Source organism: Maniola hyperantus, chromosome 21 (assembly GCF_902806685.2).
Source record: "Maniola hyperantus chromosome 21, iAphHyp1.2, whole genome shotgun sequence".
Classification (NCBI taxonomy): domain Eukaryota; kingdom Metazoa; phylum Arthropoda; class Insecta; order Lepidoptera; family Nymphalidae; genus Maniola; species Maniola hyperantus.
This window is the reverse complement of record NC_048556.1, coordinates 7,972,512-7,980,777: the sequence shown is the minus strand read 5'-3', so window position 1 is coordinate 7,980,777 and position 8,266 is coordinate 7,972,512. Positions and strand designations below refer to the sequence as shown.

Genomic DNA, 8,266 nt, shown 5'->3' with positions numbered 1-8,266 from the left:
GAAAATACGCGATTTTTTCCCAACACTCATGCTTCTTCCACTCCTCTTTGATCAATTGAAACTACAGGAGCTATGCGTATTTCGGTGTTTAATGAGCTTTATCTCTGTTTCAGAATGGCGACTAAAACAGCGTCTGCAAAGACAGAAATAACAGTAAGTTTATACATACAGACGGCTTCATCTTCATTGGCTTACTATATGTTTGAGTCGAAGTTTAAACTTATATGGCTAATTAATAATAATAAACGCTTTTTTTGGATGTTTGTGTTAAAATAATACAAAGTAAGTAAAAATAATATGTAAGTATATCAGCTATCTCAAACATAGTTAAAATTAAAAAAAACTAACGGTTATTAACTATATATCTAAAGTAAGAGAGATTACGTACTATTTCTAAAAAACTTTCCAAAGGCGAGTCAGACTCGCGCATCGAGGGTTCCGTAAATAAATAAAAATCTGTTGTAGAACCTACAGATAAAGCATAATATGATACCCACTTGGTTATAGTAATCTTACTTTGAACCTTGAAAATACTAATTATTTGTTTATTGTAACCACAAATAAACGGTTTTCGGATTTTTTTCCTTTACTTGTGCAATGTAAGACCTACCTATCTATTGAATTTCTTGATTCTAGGTCTACGGGAAGTACCATATAGATTTTCTTGACTGACACGACAGACAGACGGACATACGGACAGGCGGACACACGGACAGATAACAAAGTGATCGTATAAGGGTACCTTTTTCCTTTTGAGGTACGGCACCGGGATTGTTTTGAACATAAAGTAACATGGACTGCGAAAAATAAAATCGCTCCTAAATGTGTAATTGACTTTGTTATTATGTTGTAAAGATTCTTATCATTTTTGGACTAATGCCTATAGTAACAACATAATGTTTAATAATACCTAAATAATATGACTGTCACAGAATTTATAATCAAATGGAAGTGGTTTGAATAGTTAAAGAAAAATTGCCAAAGAATTTTAATCCGAAAGCTAATTCTACAGTTTCTGTTGAGGTATCGCTGAAAATAAGTATGTACAGAACTGAAAAGTTACAAATCCTTGGATTTGAAAGTTGACGAAAGAAGAACGTTGTTAAAAGCTTTAGTAATGTATTCGGAAGTTGCAGAAACACAAGTTGTTGTGACGATTTTCTCAAGACAAATTGTAGACGAAGCTTCGAATATTGGGGTCGCGACCAAAATACATGGCGGCAACGCGCAGACGGCAGTAGGCGGCAGGCGGCGCACGCGCCGACCGCGCGCAACACTCGGGAATCAAATGTACCAGCCAACCCACCATCGCTAGGTTATATTTAACTGCTGCGACCATTAATCTGCATGTTCCATCACAAAATTTGGCAAGCCGTTTTCAAAGTGCAGTGATGTGAAAATTAATAAACATTGGAGTGAACCTTCCGTCTAAGTGAAATTTATTAGTGTTCACAAAGCTCGGAATATTACTAGTAACGTGTTATATACAGGAAGTCTAAGATATCATAATTTACAGTAACGCCGACTCTAGTGAGTATGTTACATCTATTTTTTACTGATCTTGTCAATTTGCCAAAATAGTGTTTGAGCTTTGGGCGTTGTTTAAGATTCCGTGGAGATGCATAAAATAGTGTTGATTTCATGAAGCAAAAACTCCTTTCAGCAATATGAACCCTCCGTCAGCGTTGTTTGGCGCAATGAATAAAGAACGTAAGCCATTCACATATACGCCGGGGGGGGCTAGATCTCTCTGAGATCAAATCAGAACGTATGGCCCAAAGGTTGATGAGGAATGCAATGAGCGAAGGAGTCCCTGAGGCGCAAGTGCAGACGATACAATCCCCACCGCCTCAATTGAACTCAAGTGCAATGCCTAATTTCAATTGTTTACCTGTCCAAGTTTTTCCAACATTTCCTCTACCAGCGAACCCTAAATCATTATTAAGGTGTAGAAGTAATGCTGATCCTTCGAAATCCACAAATTCAACGAAAAGTACAGCTCCAGCGCCAACTGTACTTGTCGCTGATGATAAACCTAGCGCAGACGAATGGAAAAACATAAACAAACCATCTTTGTTCACTTTGAAGGATAATAATGGACCATCATTGACAAATGATATCAAAAGTGCATTAAATAACTCGTCAACAACAACAACTAATTATGGAAGCGATGTTCATGCGGAAATTATATTACCTGAAAAAAGTTATGACGCTGAATATTTTGTTATGGAACCTCAACCAAATACTCAAATTGGAAATGAATCTAATAATCTAGAAGATAATACCACCACTTATCAAAGCGACAACAATTTGTTAACTTCAGATACTCTTTTGGATACTGCTACTAGTATTGAAATAGATCCATCTTCATCGTTGCAAGAAAGAACGACAAATGATATTGAAAAGGTCGATTTGAAATTACTGTGCACTTATTATATTTGTATTTACATGTCTATTTGCATTGTTTGTTATACCTATTTACTCTACCGCATAAAAGTACTCTAAAGAATGCACTAATATTATTGTGAGTTTTATATTTATAACTTACACTTTTATATTAATTACTTTAATGATAATTTTATTCACCTTGAACTTTAATGTCACTAACTATTCAAATTTCAAGTTCTATATAATGTCGTTATCACAATTCATTTATTTTCATTTAAATTTGTTTTTTTCAGAAGAAAGTCAAAATTGTCAAAAAACAATCCAAGACTTCTGAAAATGAGGCAGACCAAAATGGGGACACTGAAACAGCGCTAGTGGTCAAATTGCCATCAAAAAAATCATCAGCTAAGACTGAGACTAAAGTTGAAGTTTCAAAGAAAACATTGCCCGATGGTACAGTAGAAGAAGTTAAAACAACTATTACAAAGACAACAATAGACGGAAAAACTGAGATAAAAACTAAAACAGAAACTCGAACTTTGCCTAAAGAAGAGGATGATACAGTAGAAATTGAAGAACAAGAAGAGGAAAGTGAAGACGCAGTTAATGAAGACAATGAAAGTGAGCAACATGAGGGAGAGTCTACCACTGTAACAACAAAAGAGTTTTCTGAAAACAAACTCACAGAAAGTGAAGGAGAGTCCAAAAAGGCTGAAATAAAAGAAAACGGACATATTATTAGTGGAGAGGAAAAATCAGAAATAAGTACTACAAAAAAGGTAGTTGTGATTCAGTCCACGGATCAAGAACCAGAAGAAGAGCAGGAAGAAGAGATTGAAGAGGAAGAAATAGAAGATGGTGATGTTGAAGTAGAGCAAGTCATTGTTTTAAAAAAAGTTGAAGAAAATGATAAAGAACAATCTAATGATGTGGACAGTGAAAGTAAATTGGAAACAACAGCTGATATGGTCGAAGAAGAGGAGGCGGAAGAAGTGGAAGAAGAAGAAGAAGTAGTTGATGAAGAAAATGTAGAAAATGAACAAACAAATGTACAACAAACAGAGGAGAAAAATGATACTGAAGAACCTGAAGAAGATGAAGAAATTGAAACTGAAGAAGTTGAGGCTGAGGAGGAACAAATTGAAGAAGTGGATGAAGTAAAGGAAGAAGATGATGATAAAGAACAATCGCAAGAAAAAGAAAAAATGATTGAGCAAAAGGTTGAAGAAAAAGAAGAACCTGAAGAGGACGCTGCGGAAGAATATGAAGAAGCAGAAGATGTACCGGTAAAAACAGACATGACAGAAAATATTATCGAAAATACTAATGATGAAAGTACAGAAATATCCACAAAAGAAGAAGTTGAAAAGATAGAACAAGAGAGTGAATCTAGTGAAAAGACAGTTACTAATCAAGCACCATCTTCAGAATCATCTGCGCCGACCGAAGATATTAGTAAACAAATGACCGATGAACAAGAACGCGTAGTTAAAATAACTTTCCAATCAGAACCAAAAGTGTCTTTTAGAGAACCATCGATTCCGCTCGAAAAAGTAGAAGATGTGGAGATTAAGCCAATCGGACCAGCTCAAGAAATAATAAAAAAGTGTCATACAGAAATAATTACTACTACGAAGGATGAACCAACTGGAGCATTAAGCACTCAGACTAATTACAACAGAATTGAAAACATTGTAACTGTAAACCGTACTACAAAAATTCTAGATCATGCTTATGAACAATCTGAGACTACTATTCCTAGTGTCAATCCTTACTTTGTACCTTCTAATATTTGTCCCCCTGATCGTATTTTATCGACTCCCCAACCAGTTTCAAAATCATATCAACCTATATATACGCCCGAACCACAAACAGAAAGGAGACATAGTTTACTTCTTGACAGACTTAGTGTGGATCGTCAAATACCTGTACAGCAACCCGATAACTACCAAAATAATTACCAGTACAATAATCAAAATTACGGACAAAACCAATGGATGCAAGAACCACAATCAGAAGTTTTGATTGTAAGCAACGTTAAACCTAGTGCGATTACTAAAAACCAACAGTGGTATCAACAAAGTAAAAGAGAAGAAAATTGTACTTCAAATATTGTAACCCCTACACCAGTTATGCCTAGTCAGCTATCTCAACCACAATCTCAACCAAAACCAAAACCCCAACAACAGCCACAACCACAAGTACAACCACAATACCAAAATTATGTGCAACCACAGTATACACCAAAACAAGAGTTTCAACCAGCTTATACAGATAATAGTAAACAGAATTCATTTAAAAGTGGGACGACGAACTTGCAACAAAATACTTATCCAAGTTATACTCCAAAGCCAAGTTGGGTAAGCAGTACTTTCGATCCAAAACCTTCTCCTGCTGCTCAATATAATCAGTATTCAACACTGAAAACGGAATCAAGTGAAAACTATCAGAAAACGACACAGCCATTTTCTTCGTCTTATGTTCCTCCACCTTGGGAGCAAGATTCTAGTTATGTAGTGGAGAACCAAAATTTCTACCAACCACCACCAACAACCACTTATACTCCTAGTACAAATCAATCTTGGAAACCTAAACAACCAGTAAATAAATTTTCGAAACCACCGCCTAAAGCATATATCCCTCCGGCTCCAAACCAATCTTTTGTCAAGCCAGTGTCAAATACTGATGCTCAAATATTGCCTGGCCGCAAAACCTACTATAGTGAATATGAAAGACGTTACATATCTGTGCCGGAATCTACATATATACCGAGTGAAACAAAGTACCAAGCTCAGCCTGATCCTTCACCTCAATATTACTTCGATAATAACGAACCAACCGAAATGGTAGAGCCACAATGGCGAAAAGAATTAAGGGAGTTCACGGAAAAGACTTCTCAAACTACAACTACACAAACTGAAAAGACTTCGGTAATACCACCTTGGGAAGAAGACCCTAAGTATGCCACAGGATATAACACATATACATCAACGGTAGAGACACCAAGTTGGACTCAGACGTTAAGACCCCGTTCGTGGCGAGAAACAAGTTATGAACCCGAATATGTTGCATCTAAAGAGTGGCCAAAGACCAATACTCTCCGTCGTGGGCGTCCACAAAGCTCATACGTAAGAAGCAATATAGATACAATTCGGGAAAGAACAAGAGGAGTATCTGTTGACCGATATAATCCTAATAATTATCAATCACCACTATCATCTGAACATCCTCCAGTTCAGAGTCACACGTTGAATGCCAATAGTCATCCAAAGACCTACCATAACCCTAGCGTGCCTGCGTATCACGCCCGCACCTCTGCTGAATCTAGGTAAATTTTATTTTGTTAAAAAATGTATATTTGCAATAACGTCATGTTGAAAATATTGTATGAATATGTAATCAAAATAACTATTTGTTTTTCAGAGAGCAAACGGCACCTTATATTCAGCGTACATGGGCGGATTCAAAGGCTCCTCCCGTCCAATCCAGGTCATTCAAATACCTTCAATGGATAACTGGCACCGAGGATTAAGTGCCTGCTTAGTGTTAAAGTAAAACGTATTTTAAAAATAATTTAATTATACGAATCAATTGTGAATCGAATGAACCTTTTATAATCGAAATCGAACATGTGCAAACAGAACATTATGAGTTTTTCATGGTGATCGTCAAAGAAATATTTACTTATTATTTTAATTTATGATATTTTTAAGAATTGTAAAACTTCGAATCCAGATTAATTTTAACAATACGCATTAACAATGATTTATTTTTAATAATGAAAACTAAATAAATTTTTGTGCTATACGTTAATCTTTGTCTTCATCATTGTCAACATTAGTAAGTTATTCAAAATCTAATGTGATATTTGTGAATGTGTATTTTTGGCAAATTAGTCGTCTGTCTCCTAGTCTTAGCTCACTCTGTTTTATGTTTTTTTCTATTAATAGATAGGTAGGTACTTAATTGTTTGACTTGGTACATAAAAGTTATTGGTATCTTATATTCTGTTAGTTTTAGATTATTATGTTTACCACTTAATTTTGAGGCTAAATCTATAAATAATACTCCGTTTAAAATAGAACTAATGTTAACTTCGTCACCGACTATGCCAAAGTAGCCAACTAGTTTTAACGAAAGTGGAGTAAAGATCAAGCAAATGTATTACTTATTTACCTACCTAATATTATTAATTAAACATAAGTCAATACAAGGTACTAATCTGATTTTAAATGAAAATGAACCTTCCTTGTTTATTTTTTAATATTTATAAAAGTTCTGCGTTATCAAGTAGATCTATCTTTTTGTCACGATTTCGCCCGCCAGGTGGATTTTGTATGGCTTTTTGAAGAATCCCGTTGAAATATTGAAATTCTAAGTCATAGAGAGAACCAAAATGCAAAATTTCAAGTTTCTAGATCCAACGTTTGAGGCAAGGTTTGAGCTGTACGTTGATTTATGTCAGTTAGTCAATATATCCTTAATAATATCTGATAAATTATAATCTAGAAAATTATTAAAAAAATTGGAAGTTACGTATTTTAATTTTTTTTATAATCTTTTAAGTGTACTGTGCTGCTTCTCGTCTTTTATTTCTAAAAAACGTACTATGTCCACTTTGTACACTATAAATCGTGCAATCAGCAGTATATGGGCATACACGTAAACATTCAATTACACACACACTTACTCCTACATCACTACACACATACACTCAGTCATATACATTCACATACTATCGTAAATGTGGCACACACACACACACACACACAAGTTGATATTCATCATTTATTTATAAACACATATGTACATGATACAACACATAAACAAAATATTTATTACAAAACATACACGACACGACACGACACACACACACAAATACACACACACACACACACACACACACACACACACACACACACACACACACACACACACACACACACACACACACACACACACACAAACACACACACACACACACACACGCACACAAATATACTTTATATTTTTATGATAGGTGCTGGTTGCACTTTATTTATTTAACTTTTATATAAAATATCCACTCAATTATTTTAATCAATTAAAAACTTAATAACCGTCTAAGCTAAATAATTTTATCATAAAATTATAAATTTTCTATGCTACATAACATTTACGGCTGACTGTACTTAACCTAGAAGTAAGTACCGACCTAGTAGAAACTCGCATAATATTTAGATTTAACAATTTTTTTTTGTAATGAAGTAATGTAATACGTAATAGTTTATAATATTATTATTAATATGTAAAATATATCGTGCCATATTGTTATTTTTATTTATGTAAGTATGCATGAATACCTATGTTGTAAACTATGTTTCGTTATTATTTTTAATGTGGAATTGTTGAGTTTAATTAATAAATTATTTAATAATTTTTAGCCTACTGTTGTTTCCTTGATCCTTATTGCCTTTTTGTAACTATTAATAAAGAATTTTGTTAATTTATTAGAGCCTAAGAGGTGAATTCGATGGTAAAAATATCGTCCAAAATTAAGAGTATTTACATAAATAAAATAAAATCTCTATTTTATACAGGCAACTTATGCCATCTCGGAAAGCACTTTCTACTGAGAGAAGCTAGCATGAAACTTAGATTGTACTCCATAGAGTGTACCTACTTTGACATTGCTCAGACTTTATATATCTGTCATGTAATTAGTCTCGTTTTTGTGGAATTCTAAGTCTGAGCAAGATCTATAAGTATGCTCTATAGATCTCGGCCAGCAGTTTATTCTAGGCCCAGATCGACGAGCGAGCCATAGGATTGCGGAAAAGATACTTAGGTAGTTTTATAATTTATTCGCGGCTCGTCGGCTCACAAAACCGCGGTTTTT

At 34.5% G+C, this 8,266-nt stretch overlaps 1 pseudogene; it reads left to right on the top strand.

The window, feature by feature from the left end:
• The first annotated feature begins 1,226 nt into the window (after positions 1-1,226).
• Positions 1,227-7,810, top strand: LOC117992336 (enolase-phosphatase E1-like; annotated as a pseudogene).
• Positions 7,811-8,266: the final 456 nt, after the last annotated feature.